This window comes from Mustela lutreola, chromosome 3, assembly GCF_030435805.1.
Source record: "Mustela lutreola isolate mMusLut2 chromosome 3, mMusLut2.pri, whole genome shotgun sequence".
NCBI lineage: Eukaryota > Metazoa > Chordata > Mammalia > Carnivora > Mustelidae > Mustela > Mustela lutreola.
Genome location: NC_081292.1, coordinates 4,921,130 through 4,944,047, shown reverse-complemented (window position 1 = coordinate 4,944,047; position 22,918 = coordinate 4,921,130).

The window sequence follows — 22,918 nt, the reverse complement described above, 5'->3', positions numbered from 1 at the left end:
GGAAGTTGACTGGTCATCCAGTGTGGGCTCTGGAGGCAAACACCGCAGACAGATTTTCGAATTAGACTTTCTTTCATCTTCTTCTCTATATTTTAAGTCGTGGATGGAGTCATTCATCTCTCGCCTTAGCCTTCCAAACGATCGATCACAGCCCTCTGTAAAAATGTATTGTACATCAGCACAATCTGGTCCACAATGTGGGAGTTTACACACATGTGCACACACACACACACACACACACACACAAACACACAGAGCACAGATTTGAAACAAAGATACAGGAAACCGCGTTTCACCTTCTAACTGGGATGTGCTCTGATATTGCTTACTCATATCTGCATCCATCCCATTCCATTTCTTTCCATGTCAGAGCATTCTGTCAAGTTAAAAACAGTGTTTCGGACCTATATACATTTCACTGTATACCAAACACTATCAAGTTTTTATTCATAGTTTGAAAATTTGTGCAGGCTGTGATGCCCACATGCTTTATGAACCTTCATCAGTGTGACAGATTGGAAACGACCTGCCCAGTGCGGTCCTGCTGTTCCCTCCCACTTTCAGGATAAATTGCTTCAAACCTTGAGAGTTTTGACATATTTGTAAGGTGGCGGAAGAAAACTGTTACCTAGCCTCCAATGGATCTAAGCATATTTTCCCTCCAGCAAAGGTTGTTCACTAACTTCAGTGGGATGATCGCCAAGAGACATACTGCACACACAGTGATTCTACAAAGCTATGTCAATGCAGAAACAAAGGCAATTCTCTTCTTCGTCTTTTAATTCATCAGTGAACTTTCAAGACATATGATTACGAGGTCTCTGGTCTATGCTTTATCTGCCAACATACCCCAAAATGTGTTCTGTGGGACACTCATTCCCCCAGAACACTTGCACGCTTCGCAAGGGGAAAAAAAAAAAAGCTTTCTTAATCAAATTGCTTTGGAAAATGCTGGGCTGAAAATCGATGAAGTGGTTTGTTTTACTGAAGGACATCTTATAGCTTTTAATAAACAACATATAAATGTATAAGTGTGATTTCTTCCCTAAATTCTTGAGACTACATCGAACCTGAAATCTGTCTGAATATTTCATTAGCATCTCAATGCCAACATGGACAAAACACAACTTTGAGCCTTACTTCCCTGACTTTTGATCCCTTCCTTGAATTCCTCTTGACTGGCAACACCATTTTTCAGGAACCCAGGCCAAAACCTTTAGTTTTATCTTTGACTTCTGAGCTGTAAAACTAAAGCAACCATCAACTCCTGCTAATTCATATATTCAAAAAAAAAAAAATCCCAAAATGAACTGGTACAAATCACCATCATTACCAGCCAGCATTATAGGAACTTGTAAATACCCCCCCCCCTTTCTGAGTCTTCATACCCATCTGTCTGTGCTGTACTTGGGACTCGGAGAGGATCCTTCAAAAGCGTAGTAGGTCAGCCCCTCCCCCTCCTTCTCTGATCAAAATCTTCCATTGGTTTCTTTTTCTGTTTGGAATAAAATTCAAAATCCTTACCATGGACCTCAATGACCCATATCATCTGGACCCTAGCCACTTAATTTCTCCTTAATTTCCCACCATTTTCCGCCTCAGTTATCCCTCCTTTCTCTTTCTGAAAGATGACAGGTTCCCTGCTCTGGCCCAGGGAGTTTGCATCTGCTCTGTTCTATGCCTGGAATGCTGTTTTCCCCCCTGCTTTTGTGTTTCCCTCCCTACATTATCCCATTGCTCACCTGGACACGCATTTTCCCTCCCATCCTGCCCAGGGTTGCATCTTTGGTTACCCTTCATGCCCTTCCCCTGACTTCTTCTTCCCTCTTGGGACTTATCACAACCCTATATTATGACTTCTTGTTCATCGGTACATTTTCTATTTGCTGTGTCTCCCCAATTGGAATATGGAGTTCCATAAGGGCAAGGATTTTAATTTTACTACCAGCCACAACCTCTGTGCCTATCAGTTTACCTGGGAGACAGTGGGCATTCAGTAAATAAGTGCTGAAAAATAAAATGATAAATATGATCACTTGGATGATTTAATATAGCATTTTCTCAAATAAAAGTTTTGTTTTGCTCCCCCCACCCACCCTCCATGAAACAGCCCTCTGCCACCAGAGGTCCTCCTTCTCAACTCCTGCCCTGTCCTCAACCTCCACTTTAGACAGAAGTACAGGATGAATGTTTTGTAGGGGATCCAACATATTTAACGAGAGTGACCACAGCTTTAGCCAGCTCCATCTGTCTGCGTCAACTCACACCACACATTTCTGTCTGTTATCACCCAGTGAATCACAAACTCTTGCTAAGGACAGTCATAGCAATCAGTTTTTGATGGCCTTAAGAAAGTGATGAAAATAAATCTGGAAGAAGATGGCTGATGTACCTTCTTGATTTCCTGAGAGATAGTTTAGATCACCAATCTCTACCTCAAAATAAAACAAACCAAAAAAAAAAAAAAAAAAAAGGCAACTAGAAGTAAGTCAGTCCATGCTGAGACTTCTGTTCTGTCTCAGCTTATCAACATGTTAAATAAACATTTAAAGGCATTAGAGGCTGGGCAGTGGGAGGAGTTGGAGAAGTAAGAGAGTAAGAGGAAAGGGAGAGACGCTGGAGGAGGAAGGAAGAAGAAGAGGAGAAGGAAAGAAGGAAGGAGGGAGAGAGGGAAAGGGGGAGGGGTGAGAGAGAGAGAAAGCAAACTGAAGAAGCCTGAGGGAGATGTGCAGGGACAACAAGCAGAAGTTCAGGGAGTTGAGAAAGGGGAAGGAAAGCCTGAATTCTATCTGGGAAAGGACAGGAGAAGACAGAAGACACAAGATAGAAGAACCGCTTACCCTGTGAGGCTCGGCTTCCTGTAAAGTCATCACTGTGGTGGTAACAGACTCTCAAGCATCTTTGAGAAAACCCATAAGGAGAATCTGCAGATTATCCCCATTTCATGAGGGGAAAATCCAGCCCTCTCTGGGGACAGGAAGCAGGGACAGTAGATGAAGTCACATCTCTCCATCTGCACAGCCTCTACTCTCAGGGCCCTATTTGCCATCATCCATGTTTCATTCACAACAATCTACCCCCTGAGTTTCCAGATGCCCAATCTTTATATAATAAATAGGAAAAACATTAAACAAAAAAGCAATCTTCCGGTGGGGAAAACAGAGCAGTGTCATGACTGATGTGGCAGAAGGAGAAGCCAGAGCAGTGGACCATTCCAGAACCACAGGAGGAAGTCTCCATAAGGAGGTGTACACGGAGGGGCCAAGGACACCAGCGACCAAGCAAGTGTGAGGTTGTCTGCACAGCGACTGCATTTCATTAAAATGATGCTAATAACTACAGTATTTTCACTGCAAACAAGGACGGCGAGTCCTTCCCCACGTGAATTCATGAGAAAGGCCCTTTCTTCATGGGCTCTACTGGAGCTAACTGTGCTCACCCTTGGGAAACCCTGGTCTTTCATGAGATGGTCCATATCCAAGGCTTGACGATAACGCTAGCTGCCTCTCCGGTGCGTGAACCAGACAAGATGCAAGAGGACATGAGCAATGTAAGCAGAGATAAAAATTCGAAGAAAGAGCCCAGAAAAAAGATTCTAGGAATCAAAGCCACTGCAACAGAAATGAAGAATGCCTCTGGTGGGCATGTTAGTGCACGGAAGTTGACCAGCTGGACATAACAGACATCCAAGGACCATGTAACAACAGCAGAATACATGTCCTTCTTGAGCTCACATGGAACGCACACCAAAATAGCCATGTTCTGGGCCATCATCACACTGTAACAAAATTGAAAAGATTAGAAATCATACAACGTCAGCTATCAAACTGCTATGGAGTTACACTAGAAATTAATATCAGAAAGATCACTGGAAAAAGAAAACCCTAATACCTAGAAATGAAACAGTACACTTCAAACCACCACGTGTGTTAAAGAAGAAATCCCAAAAGAACATTTGAAAATATTGTCAACTCAATGAAAACAAAGACATAATTTATCCAAATCTGTGGGACGCAGTGAGAGCAGTGCTTAGAGGGAAATTCATAGCACTGAATGTACATATTACAAAACAAGAAAAATACAATCCATCCTTTAAGTTTCTCTCTTAGGAAGCTAAAAAAGATGAGCAAATCAAATCCAAGATAAGCAACAGAAAAGAAATAAAGTGAGAGCAGAAATCAATGAAATTTAACGCAAAAAAATCAATAGAGAAAATCAATGAACCCAAGAGCTGGTTCATTGAAAGATCAACAAAACTAATGAGTCCTAACCAGGCTAATTAAAATGTGTGTGTGTGTGTGTGTGTGTGTGTGAGAGAGAGAGAGAGAGAGAGAGAGAGAGAGAGAGAATGTGGTCACAAATTACTAGGATCAGAATGACAGAGGGGACAGCACTGTGTAGCTCCTGGACATTAAAGGAATAAATGAATGGGTCTATGAACCACTCTATGCCCAGAAATCTGATAACCTAGAAGAAGTGAACCAACTCCTTGAAGGGCAAAAGCTGCTGAAACTCACACAAGAAGGGACAGACAATCTGCCCAGGCACGCATTTAATAAAGATAGCAGGGTCAGATGCTTCACTGGTGAATTCAACCAAACATTCAAGGAAGAAATTATACCAAATCCCTCCTGAATCAAGGTTTAATGCTACTTGATCTAGGGGTTTTAAATTATCTCTGTGATGGTTGTCTCGTTAATAAAATGGGCATAATAATGCCTCACAACACAGGCAGCCAGAAGGAGATCCTGGGCAGGGTGCTTCACAGAGCATCTGGTTCCTGGAAAGCCGTCCAGAACATCAGCCCATGTGCCTTTCTATTTTCAGGACACGATCCTGGGGTGCCCGGTGAATGCTAAGAAGTAATACGTGTTAATCACACATAAGCACAAGCAGGAAGGAACCTCCCATCAGAAGAACTAAGTTCAGTTCGGAGGGTTACCAAGCACTGGCTCCCTGCCTTGGACACCATGACCTCACCGGACCACAGCCTCCTTCCCTACCTGGAACCCACAATGACAGCTTCTTCACAGGGCTACGACGGCAGCAAAGGGGGCGAGCAGGTGCAAGTTCTTTGTGAGCCTGTAGAAGGGGACTCCACAAATGTCATGAAGAATGAGTCCTTGTCACCTCCCACATTCTTGGCCGTCTCTCCATCCCAGGAACTCTTCCAAAGACCAGTGCCTTTGTCCTGTGTCCTGTCAGTGCGCCGTCCACGCAGGTGGGAAAGCAAACAGGAGGGGCCTCCAGGACCCAGTGAAGTGGTCCCTACAGGCTGTGGGGCAGGGGGAGGGTCTCCTGCTGGGGGAGGGCAGGGACAGGAGCATCTGCCCTGAGCCTCCCAGCCTGGGAAAGGGCTTCTGTAGGCTTCCATGTGCTCCCTGGGGACTGTCCTTCCTAGAGACACTGTTCTGGGACTGCCGGTGACATGTGCCCCACAAAGGAGACTCCTCATGCTTCAGGTCTGAAGGCAGCCACTGTGGACTGGATTTGGGCCAGAAGCTTTTATGGGAGTCTGATTTGGAAAAGCCACCCCTCTCCCTGCTTCTTCATTCTCAGGTGATCAAGGCAGTGTTTGCTTATCTACTGGTGTTTACATTTCAAAGACAAGGCAAGATGCACATCTTCAAAGGAATGAGAAAGAGGGCATGTTTTCTCCGAGGGTTTTGTGGTACATTTGTCTGTTATCAGAAGTTCAGAATAATTAAGATTTAAAGCATGGCCTTGTATCAGGGGGCAAGGGCATGGGGCTTCCTCCCCTTCTCTCTCCATCACCACTGTACCTTCCTCCTCCCTCTATTTCTAAGGGATTCCAGCCCTTAGTACCCCCATCAGACTGTCCCAGTGTGGCCAGCAGCCTATACCCTCCTGGCTTTGCCCAAGGGCAGCCAAGGTCCCTACCTGCTTGTCCTATTCTCCTGCCTGGTCTGTCCCAGAGCCAGCATGGCTCTTCCTGCAAGTGGCCACCATTTTCCAGGCCCAGACTCTGCTAGGGCGCTGGGGGCCTAGGTGTCTTCCATGCAAGCAGCATCTACACTGTCTCCACCTACACACCAGCTCTGCAGCCTGGTAGGCCCAGGGCCTCCGTGGCGTGTCTCCCGTACAGACGCACTAGCCACCACTCCATGCACTGAGCTAGCAACCAAGCCAAGGGTCTTCAGGATGGTCTGGTCCCAGGGCCCATGCTGATGGCCCCATTGCTGTCCCCAGCATCCTTGGTAGCTTCCTGGGAAATGCCAGCCAGCTGGTGCTGTGCAGGCAGGACTGGGAGCGAGAAAGGAAGGGGCAGGCGCTCCGGGACCGGCAGCAGGTTGGAGGAGCAGGGGGACTTACTTAGTCTTGTGTTGGCCGCAGGACCAGGAGTCTCCCACATGCCCGCGGGATCAGAGAGCATGTTCCAAGGACCCTCCCCTTGCTTGCTGGGGGTCGGATTGAGGGTCAGCCTGAGGTCACTGCCTCCACATGACCTTTCCCAACAACAGGGATGGGGAAGAGCAGTGGGGGTATGGAGGCCAAGGGTTCCTGAGCCCTCGGATTCACGGATCCCCAGATGGCTTGTCCCTGATGAAACGGACGCCCATGTCCGTTTGCTGTCTCCTATCTCTCTCTCGATTAAGTGAGCCATAGATCACCTGCCCCAAGCCCACCGCAAGCAGAGATGAGGAGGTAGTCCTGCTGGGCACCTCCATGTCTCCCTGAAGCAGGAACGGAGGACACAGGGAGGTGAAACCTGGGGACTGGGTGTACGAGCAGGTGTAAGAAAGCGGCAGAGCAGGAAGACAAGCTGGCAGAGCAGGAAGACTCACTTTACAAGGCCGGTATGTCTAAGTGATCTGTCTGGATGGCTCCCAGTCTGAAACCTGTCCTTCCTGCGACTTGGACCTGTTCATCTGAGCTAATCAAATGCAGAATCTCAGCTGTTCTTTGAAACTCTTTTTCCCCTGGGAAGTGACTCTTTCCATGGCCCCGGGGTCATCTCTCACTCCACTGAAAAAGGTTCAGGAGGATTGCAGAAAGTGCAGAACAGCCCCCAGCTGGCAGACACCGAAGGTACACATCCTCTCCCTCCTGCTGCAGGCCCTTGCTGTCGGCCCCCACTAGCCCTCATCCCGGAGCGCTGGCTACCTAGGCATTGCTCTCTGCATGAGAAGCTGAGAAAACAGACACATCACTCTGTTCGTCCACGCAAACTCTGTCCCATGAGGACATGCAAAATGCACCTGTTCCTTCTTCCTTTTTTTCCATGCGGTAGCCCTAAGATGCTTGAAGACAGAAACTGTGTTTCCTACATAAGAGCCTGGTTTGTTATAAGAGGCTTACTCTTTAAGGTTATATACACACCCACAGGTGATTAAAAGGAGACGTACATAACCACATGTCTTTTCTCTGTGCCCTTAGTAGAGAAGGTGCACATTTTGGTAGAGGAAAAATGGCAGGAAGAAAGAGATGTGTTCTGTCCTACCTGCAAGCTGTCCTTCAGGGACAAACCAGGCACAGGGGAAAGCACCTGCTGAATCAAGAAAGAAAGATTTGTATGACTGGAAGTCAAATGGACTATGCTGCTCAACAGATCTCTAGTCAAATGACAGTGTTCATATTAATCGAATGGATGACCCAAACCAAGACACAATATCTTGATATTTATGATAAAGTCATACCTACCTCTGGTGGGGGGAGATAGGAATTGGGTGGCATCAGTTACATTTAAAGAGTCTGGGGCATCTGGGGGGCTCATTTGGTTGAACATTTGACTCTCGGTTTTGGGCTCAGGTCATGATCTCAGGGTCCTGGGATCGAGCCGGTGTCAGGTTCCCTGCTCAGTGGGGAGTCTGCTGGAGACTCTCTCCCACTCCCCCTACCCCTCCCCATCTGCCCTCTCTCTCTATCCCTCTCTCTGTCATATAAATCAATAAATCTTTAAAACAATGAAAATTTAAAAATAAATAAATTTAAAGATTCTGCCATCCATCATACCTACTGTTTCCAAGTCAACATCTTGTCTCTTGGGTGCTTAGATCCCAAAGGCAAGTTTTACCACTTTTTAGAGTTTGCTCAAGTGGCACTTATACCCACAAAGTGTGTAAGAACTGATTTTACACGAATTCTCTTCATTTCTCCTTCTTCAAGGACCCGAGGACTCAGATCTGTGAACAGACTTAGACTGTACCATGAATTAAAATGGCATTGGTGGGCTAGCCCAGAGCAGGCTCATTTTTGTTACATTATTTCTACTATAATGTCTACTAGGAACTTCAAATAACATGTTGCTGGAAGACAGTTTAGCCCTACAGTGAGCACCTCCTCTCCCTGGGCCACCCAGGACCAGCCCAAGGGACACCAGTTCAAACAGGTGAGGGTGTGACTGAGACCCGAGGTGTGCGGGGTTGCCTCTGTATGAGGCATACATCACCCGCAGCCCCAAAGCAGCGTCACTAGGAAGGACAGTCCCCAGGGAGCACATGGAAGCCTACAGAAGCCCTTTCCCAGGCTGGGAGTCTCGGAGCAGATGCTCCTGTCCCTGCCCTCCCCCAGCAGGAGACCCTCCCCCTGCCCCACAGCCTGTAGGGACCACTTCACTGGGTCCTGGAGGCCCCTCCTGTTTGCTTTCCCACCTGCGTGGACGGCGCACTGACAGGACACAGGACAAAGGCACTGGTCTTTGGAAGAGTTCCTGGGATGGAGAGACGGCCAAGAATGTGGGAGGTGACAAGGACTCATTCTTCATGACATTTGTGGAGTCTCCTTCTACAGGCTCACAAAGAACTTGCACCTGCTCGCCCCCTTTGCTGCCGTCGTAGCCCTGTGAAGAAGCTGTCATTGTGGGTTCCAGGTAGGGAAGGAGGCTGTGGTCCGGTGAGGTCATGGTGTCCAAGGCAGGGAGCCAGTGCTTGGTAACCCTCCGAACTGAACTTAGTTCTTCTGATGGGAGGTTCCTTCCTGCTTGTGCTTATGTGTGATTAACGCGAATTACTTCTTAGCATTCACCGGGCACTCCAGGACTGTGTCCTGAAAATAGAAAGGCACATGGGCTGATGTTCTGGACGGCTTTCCAGGAACCAGATGCTCTGCAAAGCACCCTGCCCAGGATCTCCTTCTGGCTGCCTGTGTCATGAGGCATTATTATGCCCATTTTATTAACGAGACAACCATGACAGAGAATTTAAAACCCCTGGATAAAGTAGTGTTAAACCTTGGTTCAGGAGGGATTTCAATCTGCTTTGGTCTGGTTTTAAAACCCCTGCTTTCCCCATCTTGACGCATCCAGCTCCTGCCCACAAGGTCCGTTCGTGGGCGGAGGGGAGTTGCATAAATGCGCAGTGACAGACGGGTGTGGGGTCCCAAGGCAGCCATGTGTACTATGCCTTGGAGGCAGCCCCATGCCTGTCGGCATGTTGACTGGACATCTGGGTACATATTAAAAGTTAAAATGACAACAAAACAGCACCAGATTGAACCCAAACTTTTTGCCTCTGAAGCTCATGAGTCTTTAAGGAAATGAGCCAAGCGTTCTCAGTCCTGCGGTTTTCTACCCACAGACGACCCATGTGGTTCTCAACGGGGCATCTGCTGCTCAAAGCTGTTTTCCTTCTAAGCAGCTGGGCGCAGGGGATTGTTATAGGGTCTCCCGGCTGACAGGGGGGTCTCTGGAGCAGGTGTCATTGAGTGAGGTGGTCACTCGACATCACGACACATGGCTCTGTGTGGCTCTGTCATACTCATCCTGCCCTCTCTCCTCTCTCTGAAGAGAAGGCGTTGCTCTATCTCTGATTTGTTAAATAATCCAGAGAGCCTTTCCCCACTCCCCTCCTGGCTCTCCTTAAAGCAGATGACGGGCAGCTCTTGCCAAGGCGTTGGCAGTAGCCAAGAATCTTAGGAGGAGGTACTGGGGACAAACCAGTGCTTTGGGCATTTCCGGGGCTTTCTCTTGTCCTAGTTGCAGCATGAGTCCTTGGTGTTGTGTGGCCACACACGCACACTAGGCTCTGGCAATATTTACTGTCGCATAATGTCTAGACAGAGACTGATAATGTCAATCTTCCCCTCCCTGGACTCCTGTGTTCTGTTTTGAAGGTGCTTTTTCTATTTTTAAGCATATAAATTGAATGCTATGTTAATCAGGGCTCACTGGCAGAGAACGGAAGTTCGTCTAGCTAGTTTCAGGGGACTGATTAGAGAGTATTAAGGAGGTAATAGGATCGTCGGGGAGAAGCAGAGGACCAGCCTGGCTCCCAGGAAGGAGCCCCAGAACTCACTTCAGGTGACACCGGGCCTCTCAGGATGGAAGGCTTGGAAAGAAGAAGCCTGCCTATTGGATCATGGGATCCAGAACCAGGCCGTGATGAACATCAGCCAGGTAGATGCTTCCCACCTGAGCTCTGTCCTGAGCCCAAGCAGAGGCGTGTCACTGAGATGCCCCAAATCACACCTGGAATCTAGAAACAAGCAAAGATGTGGAAATGACAAACACTCGGGTTTCTGACCGTGGTAGGACAGGGCTGTGCCCAAGAGGGAGCGCGTATCTCCTGACCCGGCCACAAGACCCATGATAGGCAGCTTCTGTATTTGCCTCAAACGCTCTCTGATTAAAAGAATGGGGGAAAAAAAAAACTTGAGAATCTATTATTAACTTTTCTCTCTTTCTCCTCTTTTAAATTTTCATTATTCAGCACAGAAAACGTGTAATAACGCATGCATAATAAAGAAATGAGAAACTCATCTCTCTGTCAAGGGACATACGTATGTTAACTCGGGAAAAGGACAACAGCGTTTTATGGGGCACGTGTGCAGTAAGACAGTGGGGTTCTGGGGGAGAGAACCCAGAGGCTGCTCCTCTGCTGTGGACCCCCATGTGGTTTTGCACACACAAGATGCCAGGCCAGACGCCAGTTGAGAAGAAAGTGGGGGGGGCTGATGTTGGAAACAGGTGGTCTCCGGCGTTTGGAGCTCTCGCGTTGGGTTCCTCAGGTTCCTTGTGGAGTGGTTGCTAATTAACTCGAGAAAGGGCTGACTCAATCCTAGACTTCTCCAGTATCTCCTAGAGTGATTAGTTTTTGAGAAATGTTCCAGCAGCATCTAGCATTCAGTGGCTTCTCTCTCCCGTAGATAAGACAGTGGCTCTTCATGGGCACCGTCACCCTCCACTATGCCTGAGCCACTAAGTGGCTCCCACACAAGGAAGGTCTGGATTTCTCTGGATACCTCCAAGGTATCCTAATTCAGGGAGATCAAGAAAACTCAAGGGTATGGAAAAACGTAAAGAAAAAAACAACCACTACGTTGTTCTTGGGACTAATTTAGAGAAGACTACGGCCAGCAAAGGAGGGAATTGTGAACGTGATGTTGAAGTCCCACCATCAGCTCAACTGGCAGCTGTGAGGTCGTCAGAAGAAATGTGCTCCTGAGCAGGAGGGTTATTTCTTCTCCTACAATCTTCCTGTTAGCGGAGAAACCTGTACCCCTGCTCAGGATTCCATGGGGCATGTTTCAGCATAAGGCCCTCCTCTGATCCCCTACTCACTCTCCTAGAATCACTGACAACAGGCAACTTTGGTGCCAGTCGTTGGTGACGCCAACGACTAGGGCAAAGAAAAATGTACCCCATACGCCACAACTTAAGGTTTGAGAGAAGGCTGCACCCAGTCGTTAAGCAGGTGTCCTGGCCTCGTTCAACAGACAAGTAGTTCTAGGTTTAGGGCAATAGGACTATTTCAAGACAGTCCTGCTGGCAGTCTGAAAGGTTCTAATGCACTCCGACCCCTCACCAGGACTGGCTCAGGATTGGGTGCTGGCCAGCCATATACTGAGCAGGGCTGCAGAGGGCAGGAGGGACAGACAAACAGACATGGTGCTGTCCTGGGTCACCTGTCATCCTCACCCCTACACTGGGTGAGGCAGCCTCAGAACCTGTATGAATTTACCCTGTGGCTTTGAGCAAGTCACTGAACCTTCTTGGGTTTCATCGTCCCCAGCACAAACAGCAGAACAAGCCGTGTGTATGTGGACAGCTCCCTAGACTTGAAAGTGCTTAGGAAGAGCTGACATTCTTTACATCAGAAATGAAGAAGGATTAATATGATTTAAACAAGACGGTGTTTGGGCTCATGGAACCGAACAGCCTAAGGCACAGCTCTCCGGCTGCAGAAGTGATCTCCCTTGAGTGATCATCTCGGTCTAGCTCTTGGCTCTGCTTCCTCTGGTTGGTTTCATTCTCAGGATCTGCCTTACGACTTCTAGAAGTTTAGATAAAGTAGGATTGTACAAATTGGATTCTACATTTTGCCGTGGTCATTGTACCCCACCTTGTAGGTTAGATTAAACTAAGGCTCGCTCCTGAGTAATGCGGTGTTCCACCCTCTGGGGTCGGGGTCAATCCATGATACTACTTGAAGAAGGAGAATAGCGATTTCGAAGCAGCATGCCCAGAAGAGATACAGTGTGAATCACACAGGTAACTTAAAATGTTGTAGTAGTCTCATGAAAAAGGTAGAAAGAAGAAAGCAAAATTAATTTCAGTAATATATATGACTTAATAGGTCACAATTTTCACCATTTTCAATATGTAATCAAATAAAAACTATAAATGAGATATTCTACATTTTTTTTGTACCATGTTTTTGAAACCCGCATACAGAGCACTTCAGAGCAAGCCGCATTTCAGGCACTGGACGGTGGTGTTGCTGCTGTATTGAAGAGTGTGGTCTGAGAACAAGAAGATAATGATGGGCCCAGCTTTTCAGAGACGTTTAACACTGGATGCCCCCAACCCTATAAATTCAGAGTCGCATAGAATGTTTGACAAGTTGAATGACTTGCTTAAACATAGAGGGACCGTGAATATATGCTTGATGTCTTTAATGCCAAAATAATTTGAAGTCAGCTGAGAACTACCTGAGGCATTCCATAAAAATAGGGTGCCCTTGACTCAACACCCACCTGCCTTTTATTTTTATTGAGTTAACAGAGGCTTCTGGTGTCAAACCCAAAGGCAAGCTCACGGCCCCCACCCTACTTGGATCTGCCAAACGTGCCCAAGGAGAGCTCTCCTCAGTTTTTTCTAGGATTCAGTCTCCTGTCCCCGTGGCTGTCGGCCCAGGCCTGAGCTTGTGCTCCAATTCGAAGTGAACTCCTTATCTCAGATTTCCCTTCCCTGACCCCAGTCACAGCCTTGAGATTATTCTCTCGTCCCCGGTGTAAAAATATCCATCTGGATGGTCTGTCTAACAAATACATCTCTCTAGACCTCTTTCCACATGTCCTCTCTTGCTTAGCCTCTGGAATCTCACCCCTGGATTAAAGCTTTATGATAAGTGCCCTGCCTCTACCTGTCAGCCTCTATCCATACCCACCCCATCCCTGCCTCCAATTCTTCCTGTCTTGAAAGGGAAGTCTCAGAATCCCATCCGAACAACCACTCAGAGAGGTAACAGGGTATGTGTGCAGGATCTACCTTGCTTCTTTCTCTGGATGTCACCTGATCTCTGATGTCGTCACATCTAGACATTGTGCCTGCCATTCTGGTCATCGCTGGGGACCTACACCAACATCACCCTTCACCTACCTGGCTGTGAAAGGAAGTAATTTCTGTGCCATACATCCCAACATCCCAACCATGCAATTACCAGCCACATTTTTGGAGACGACATTCTGGATTTTGGACGGCTCTGTGTCATAGGGGAAGGGGTGAGTGTGGGAGAAAGTCCACTTATGAACGCTCGCTGTACTTCAAGCATTGTGCTGAATGCTTCATATTTACTGTCTCATTCAGTTTTCCCAAATCCCCTGACATTGGAATTATGATCCATATTTTAAACAGAAAGGAAACTGGGGCCCTAAAAGTCTAATAAATTTGTCACAACTCAAGCTAGTAAGTGACAATGGTAAGTCAAAGTCCAGATTAGTATAAAAACAGCAACTGCCCACGTGGTTACCCCATCCTTCTAAAACAACCAGTTAAAAAGGAAGAAAGAAAGAAAGAAAGAAAGGGAGAAAGTGAGCTGAGTTAGGACTGAGGATCCAAGGCAATTTGTGTTGGGCCAATTCCATTTTTCCTTATTCTTGTTCACATATTGGGAGGGGAAAAGGGATAGATGTGGATAAAGAATTCTTCTCCTTTTAAAAATTTTAATTGGCAAACTTTGATTCTTATCTAAACAATTCATTTGGGGGTTTATATTACAAATTATCTTTCTGTATCTATTTATCTTTCCTTGCCACAGTGTTACAGTATTTGATGGCCCCAAGCTGTTTCTCTCCTTGAATTCCATATTTCATACACAATGTGGACTTCCTTTCATGTATCAAAACAGCAGAGAGCATCTGAACAAGATCCTTCAGGAATCGAGAACCATACTTGTCTTTTTCCACTTTGAAATCCATTATTTGGTCTTTTTTCCCACACAACATAAAATTTCAAGTACTTTTAATAAATAGAAGGCCCAGTTCTTTTGAAGAGCATTGGCGACTGCCTTCTGACTGCCCCCATCCGGCTACAGCATTCAACAAAACCAAATAATCTTGATGGAGAAAGTGTTTGTCTCTAATTTCCATCATCAGTGTGATTTGCAATTAATTATAAGACATGTTGAAGTTATCTGTGAAAAATCCAAGTGCACAATAGATGATAAATAAGTTCTTCACTACTCCCTTACTATTAACACTTATGAGGCAGCATATAAGTTCTCATTTTGCCAGAAAATAATCTCCATGTTTTGGCCACCCTAATGTCTGTATTGATTACAGTATCTTGCAGATATCTGCTGTCTTCCAAGTGCATTGATATTCAGCATCTTGTTCTGACCTCACAGCCCCAAGAGACAGGTAGTACATGATTAACATCTCACTTTAGACAATATGGTAAAGGCTGAAAGAGACCAAGAGATCTGCCAAAAACAAATCTGTAGGGGCGCCTGGGTGTCTCAGTGGGTTAAGCGTCTGCCTTCAGCTCAGGTCATGATCCCAGGGTCCTGGGATCGAGCCCCGCATCAGGCTCTCTGCTCAGTGGGGAGCCTGCTTCCCCCCTCTCTCTCTGCCTGCCTCTCTGCCTACTTGTGATCTCTCTCTCTGTCAGAGAAATAAATACAATCATTAAAAAATAATACCTATGATGGAAATTATAAATACATAAATATAGCAACAAAAGGATAAAGTTTTATTATAAATATGGTAACAAAGGATAAGACTTGGAGGACATGCAGATATAACTGGAAGGAACCGCAGGCTCTCTCCAAGCCTACTGCTGACTCGTTGGGGTCTCCATCCACTTGTCTAAGTCCATTCTGATGGCTGCAACAAAACACCATGCACTGGGGGGCTTATGAACAACAGAAACCTATTTCTCCTGATTCTGAGAATCTGATTCTGATTCTCCTGAAGTCTGAGATTGGGGGCAGCATACATGGATGGGGAACCTCTTCCAGATTGCAGACCTCTGGCATATGGATGTTCTTCCCCTGTGCTGACTGGGTGAGGGAGGTCCCAGGACACTAATCCCATCTGTGCAGGCTCCAGCCTCATGATTTTATCACCCCATAAAAGCCCCAACTCAAAATACCATCACTACAAGCTTTAGTCTTCTGACACATGTATTTGATGGGGGTGGATACAAACACTGAGACCACAGCACCTTTCCTCCCAGGGAGAGGATGTGGCTTCTAGAGGTGATGTGACAAAAAGCAACAGGAACAAGTGCCAGACACAGCTGCCAAAGAAGATGCAGAGAAGGCTCAGGGGCATCTATTAGGCTCCATGCTGCAGTCTTTCTTCCAGCAAAGAGAATAACATGAGTTAGGAGAAATTCCTTTTGGGTGTTTTTTCAATGATATCAAACCAGAACATTCTTGCACATGAGAACTGTTGAAAAAATTAGAGATGGTCTATTTCACCATTAAAAATTCTCTTTCTTCAGAGATAGAGGGCACAGATTGCATGGAGCACTGGGTGTGGTGCAAAATAATGAATACTGTTATGCTGAAAATAAATAAAAAATAAATTTAAAAAAAATTCTCTTTCTTGGGGGGCCTGGGTGGCTCAGTCATTTAAGTGTCTCCCTTTGGCTCAGGTCATGATCTCAGGGTCCTGGGATCAAGCCCCACATGGGGCTCCCGCTCAGCTGGAAGCCTGCTTCTCCCTCTGCCCCTCCCCCAGCTCATGCTCTCTTGGTCTCTCTCTCTCTCTCTCTCTCAAACAAATAAATAAAAATCTTTAAAAATTGTATCTTTCTTCAGACACCTGGGTGGCTCCATCAGGTGAGCACCTGACTCCTGATCTCGGCTCGTGTCTTGATCTCAGGGTCATGAGTTCAGGCCCCATGTTGGACTCCATGCTGGGTGTGGAGCCTACTTAAAAAAATAAAATAAAATAAAAATAGAAATTATTTTTCTTTTTCTAAAACTTTTACAATTTCTTTAGGAGTTTCCTAAGTCATAGCATATCTAGAAATGTCTCCACTTTTCTCCTCTCTGGATATGTTCCATGTATAGTCTTTTCCTGAAAGCAGATTCTGTAAATTTTCCTAATCCACATCACCACATTCCTCTCAATCCTCCTCCAGTAGGAAGAATTTCATCCCTGTCCAAGCCCTTTCCAGTCAGGCCTGTTTTATTCTGTTCTTCATGCCCTTTCTCTAGATCTTCTAGATCTGCCTGGTTCCTGATTTTTTTTTTTTTTTAAGTCCCCAGTTCCTAGGACATATTTATCTATAAAACCGGTGACCATTTGGCTTATCTGAATTCTGAAAATTTATCTCCATCTGCATGATAACATTTCTTGCAGGGTTGTTGGAGGAGAAAGCATGGTAACATTTAACATGTGCGCAGGCCACATCTCTTTCAGAAGACTACTAGCTCTCATCAAAAAACATTTCCTTTTTTTTCTGGACATAAAGCTGTATTTAATTTGGGTTCAGTAACGCTATGAGTCTGAATTCTAGCTGTTGGATGGCTGGCCAAAGCCAGGATGTTACTTCTAGCCTTTCTCACACAGAATAACTGTCCACACCCTCCATGCTCTTGTCCTCATGGTTGCCTGTTATCGATACATAGGGCAATGTTAGAAGTCAGGCACTGAAGGTGGGAAAGAGGCCATTATCCCACGTGCTGAATGCCAAGTACAGGAGGACCTGCCTTGCCAGTATAAACCCTTGTCCACAACTGTTACATGAGGAACAATATTATGTTAAACCATTGAAACATTGGATTCCATTTCTTTGGCTCGACTTCTTTGCCGTAACTAATGCAAGTTTTTTTTCCCAAGTAAAAAAATAATATGATACCGAAATTGAATTTGCAGAAAGAAATTTAAAGGATCTGGAATAAAGACAAATATGAATATATATGCATTTCTTTTTAAAAAGAGATGCTAAAAGAGAATGTTCTAAAGCAAAAAATAGTAGCAATGTACTGTGGCTTTAGAACATATGCAAATTAAAAAATTGCAGGCCCCAAATAAAACAAACCAGTAAATTGAATTGATATTGTTGCAAGGCTATGAGCTCATAACACTTTACATGAAGTGGCATCTCACTGTTCAGAGGTAGGCTGTGATGAATTAAAGATATGTGTTGAAATCCTAAGGTAACCATTAAAAACTTAAAAAGAGATACAGAACATGCCAATGGTAGAAATAAAATGAGATCAGAAATGTGTCTAGTTAATCCAATAGCAGGCAGAAAAGACAAAAAGAGAACCAAGAACACATAGAACAAATGGAAAACAACTAACAAGATGATATATTTAAGCCCGAAGATATAACTAATTATATTAACTATAAATACTCCAAACACAACAGTTTAAAGGCTGATGTCGTTGGGACACCTGGGGTTCCTGTGATAGAGCCCAGGTCAGGCTCCCTGCTCAGCAGGGAGTCTGCTTCTCCCTCTCCTTCTGATCCCCCTCCCCGCATGTTCTCTCTCTTTCTATCTCAAATATATATATAATATATAAATATATATTTTATATATATCAAATATATATACAAAATATATATATGTATTTTGATGTATATATATAATTTTTTTAAAGACAGGGCAGATATTTTTATATTTTTATAAGGAGAACATAAAGAAAGGCCAAACCATAGGATACCTTTCTTTTTTTTTTTTTTTTTTTTGAAAAACCACACACATATACACAACAACAAACAATAAACATAAATATACATAGATCACCAGGAAAGCATGAGAGACGATGTGCATTGCAAACGCTCATTAAAGCAAGCTGTTGCAGCAGCATTAATGTTATCCATAGAAGACTTGAGAACAAGGAATGTAACAGAAAATAAAGAGGGGCCCTATAAAATAATAGAGGAGTTATTTTTCCAAGAAGTCATAACAAACTTAATTTTATATCCATCTAGCAATACAGCTTCAAAATACATGAAGCAAAACCAATAGCCTTGAAAAAAAACAGACAAATTCACAATTATCGTTCACGATTTCAATACTCTTCTCTTGATGATCAGGAGAACAAAACAGAGACATTCAATAAGGCTAGAAAGGACGTAACACATCGCCAACCCACTTGATCGGTTTAAGATTCATAGCACATCCAGCAACAAACAGATATTTTTCCTAGTGCAGTGGAATTATTCAGCCAGATAGGCCATATTCTGGGGGGACACGAGGGTGGGATTGTGAGGGATAAATTGTATATTCTCTGGCCACATGGATTTAAACAGGAAACTGACAGAGAGGTACCGGGGAGTAAAACCCTCAAATATTTTGGAAATTGAACAACACACTTATAAATAATTTAAAAACACTTTAAATTGAATGGAAATGAAAATATGACATGGTCTAACATGTGGATACAGCTAAGCAGGGCTTCAAGAGACATTTATAGCATTAAATGTTTCTATTAGGAAAGAACAAAGCCCTCACATCAGTGATCTAAGCTTGCACATTAAGGAAGCAAAAAAAAAAAAAAAAAGAAAGAAACCACATCAAGCAAAAGAAAGGAAAAATTAAAGAGCAGAAATCAATGAGATTGTAAAGAGAAGAAAATAGAAAATCAATGGGAAACAATGGTTCTTTGAGAAGATCAATAAAAATGATAAACCGTTGCAGCCTGAATACGGAGGAAGGAGAGAAGACACAAGTTGCCAAGATCAGGAATGAAAGGGAACCCAGCTCTACAGATTCTTTAGACACTGAAGGGGTAATAAAAAATATGAGCAAAGTTATATCGTATGTTCACAAATCTGCGTGAAATAGACAAGTTCCTGGGGCACCTGGGTGGCTCAGTTGGTTAAGCATCTGTCTTCAACCCAGGTCAGGATCCCAGGGTCCTGAGATGGAGACCCCTGTCTTTGGGCTTTGCTGCTTCTCCCTCTCCCTCTGCCCCTCCCCCCGTTCATGAGCTCCCTCTCTCATTCACTCTCTCTCTCATAAATAAATAAAATCTTTAAAAAAAAAAAAAAGAAATAGACAAATTCCTTAGAAGACATAAACTACAAATAGTCACCAAAAAGAAACATGTGGGGGCACCTGGGTGGCTCAGTTGGTTAAAGCCTCTGCCTTCAGCTCAGGTCATGATCTCAGAGTCCTGGGATCCAGCCCTGCATCAGGTTCTCTGCTCGGCAGGGAGCCTGCTTCCCCCTCTCTCTTCCTGCCTCTCTGCCTACTTACGATCTCTGTCTGTCAAATAAATAAATAAAATCCTTAAAAAAAAAAAAAAGAAAGAAACACCTTACTGAATAGCTCAATTATAAAATAATTGAATTTATAGTTAAAGGTGACTGTCCAAAATAAGGAAATAATCAAAATCAATAATCTGAATATATGTTTGCAGAATTTAGGAAAAAAAATAGCAGATTAAACCCAAAGGGAATGAGCAAAAGGAAATGATCAACATAAGAATACAATTTAATGAAACAGAAAACAAACTTCCTCAGATAAAAATCAACAAACCCACTTGGTTCTGTGAAAAAAACAACAAGATTGCAAACCCCCTAGTAAGAATGACTTAAGAGACAGGGTGAGGGGCTCCTGGGTGGCTCAGTGGGTTAAAGCCTCTGCCCTCAGCTCGGGTTGTGGTCTCAGGGTCCTAGGATCAAGTCCCTCATAGGACTCTGCTCAGCAGGGATCTGCTTCCCCTTCTCTCTGCCTGCCTCTCTGCCTACTTGTGATCTCGATCTGTCAAAGTAAAAAAAAAAAAAAAAAAGAGAGAGAGAAAGAGACAGGGTGATTACAAGGAAATGACAAGAATGATCAAACAAGACAGCATTCTAAGTCCTATAGATATTAAAACTATATACCAAATAATTAACATCTGCATTTGAAAATAGAGATAAAATGGAAAAATTCTTATAAAAGTACATCTCAAAAACAGAAACAAAGTGAGACAGACTCTGAATGATCATACATATTAAAAACAACAAATATGTACATGAAAATATCTTCGGAACAGATGTCCAGACCAATAAGCCCCCTTCCAAGCATTTGAAAGAAGAAATGACACTATTATCATGATTCTTTTTTTCCTCCTCAGAAAATGGGAAAATAAAGAAAATTCTCTGGCTTGTTTGATGAAGGCACAACGACTTCGATATGGAAACTTGAGAAGGAAGTTACAAAATGGGAAAAGTACTGACCAATCTTTCTCAGAGGCACAAATGCAAAAATCTTAAAATATTAATATATAATGGACAGCTAATAGATATAAAATAAAATGCACACAAAATACTTCTCACTCAAGCTATCTTAAACACGTGAAGATGGTTTCATAATTGTATTACAATTTTAAAATATTAAAAGAATAAAGGAGAAGCCATCATGTGATCATCACAGGAGATGGGAGTTTGTCATTTTTTTAAAAAGATTTTATTTATTTATTTGACAGACAGAGATCACAAGTAGGCAGAGAGGCAGGCAGAGAGAGTGGGGGAAGCAGGCTCCCTGCTGAGCAGAGAGCCCGATGCGGGGCTCGATCCCAGGACCCTGAGATCATGACCTGAGCCGAAGGCAGAGGCTTAACCCACTGAGCCACCCAGTCCCCCCAATCCACAAATGTATGATTTCTTAATTCATGAAAAAGAGAACATTCTCTGGACCTTGGGGAAAGGATGGATTTTTCATTAAATTGCACTGTCGATGGATACCCAAATGGGGGAAAAAAATTGAATTTTGACTTCCACCTCATGACTGGCATAAATCAATTTAAGACAAATTAAAAAGTTCTCTGTGAAAGTGAAAGCAGTCGTGCGGCTGGAAGAAAACAGTGCAGTATCTTCATGATGCTGGAACAAGAAAAAGAATTCTCACATAGGACATAAAAAGCTAAAGCCGTAAAGCAGAAGCCTCGCAAAGCATCCTTCATCAGAAGACATAGCTAAGAGAATGAAAAGACAAACCTCGGGATAGATATGAAATACCCTACCAAGAGTAGACACAGCAGATAGCATGCTCCATGAAATCAATGAGCAAAATGTGTTAACACAAATAGTAAAGGCAGAAAATACTAGTGAGAATACCCAAGCACTCGGATCATCGCCAGTAATCTGTACGTGCGTGAAAGGATGCGCAACGCTATCAGCCGTCAGAGAAATTAAAACTCAAACCGTAATGAGATTCCATTACCCAGTCACCTAATGTCTAAAAGTGTGAAATAATGACAATATCAAGCATTGGTGATTTGATGGAGTGATTGGACTCCGTATGTATACACACACACACACACCATGTATAGTGTACATATGTATATATGTAAATATGAATATAGATACACACATATATACTATGTATATGTGTATGTGTGTATATATATACATATCTATACATTATTAGAAAGAGTGAAAATCACACAACCACTGTGGAAACCTGTCAGCAGTATTTGCAGAACATACAAGATGCCTACCTTTCCCCAGACACTGCACCCCTCGCATGTACCTACAGAAATCTGCACATATGAGCACCGAGACACACAGGCAAGTGTATCGCCTTAACATTCAAAATATGATATTATTCATATTCAATAATATTTTTAATGATGAGAAATGGAAAAATCTCAAGGTTAATCTAAAAGTAAATGGCTAACTAAGATTGCCATATAATATGGGGGGGGTAGAGTGACAATGACTGTGTTCCAAAAAATACCATAAAAAGGGAATTCACATACATAATGCTGAGTGAAGGAAGCCAGACCCAAGGGAGTAATAAGGTCTGACTCCATTTATGTAAAGTATAATATCAAGCAAAGCTCATTCATTCATGGGAGGCAGGCTTTGGGACAGCAGTGGGCCTGGGAGTATATTGTTACAAAGAGAAAGAAGAGGAGTTTTTTTTGTATTTAAAGATCTGTGATTAGTCTATTGGGAGTAAAGATTATTAAAAAAATACAACACTAAATTGTAAGATTTACTGAACCGTTCACTCAACACTTGTGCTCCTTTTTGCACGTTTAACTTGGTCTAAAACTACTTCAAAACATCGTCATCCTTGGGTAGTTTTCTAAAGCATCAAGCTGGAAGTCAAAAGGGCCAGACTCTAAATATTTCACCCTTTGTCTTTATTGTTGAGGCTTTAGACTAGTCAGTTAGTCTCCGAACCCGAATCTCATCTTCACAGAGGGTGTCGCAAATAATATTCATATCATAGAATCATTACCAGGGTGAAATTAAGGACTATATTTAATGTGCATAGTATTAACACAGTGCCTAACCCCAAATATACCCCTACAATGTTTGGTGGGATTGCCCAAGCCTATTAGCTAGTTACGACAGCATCTGGCATCAGCCATCGTGACATTAACGGTTTTCACAAAACTAACATAGCCGTCATTTTAGCCCAATGTCCGTCATGTATCATGGACTCTCTAAAGCGTTTCTATCTGAATATTCAAGAGTGACACTAACACTCCGAAGGCAAGCAGGCTGGCTTCTCCTTGGTCCTGAAGCTGTACCAGTTCTCCTGGTTCTCCTGGAGATG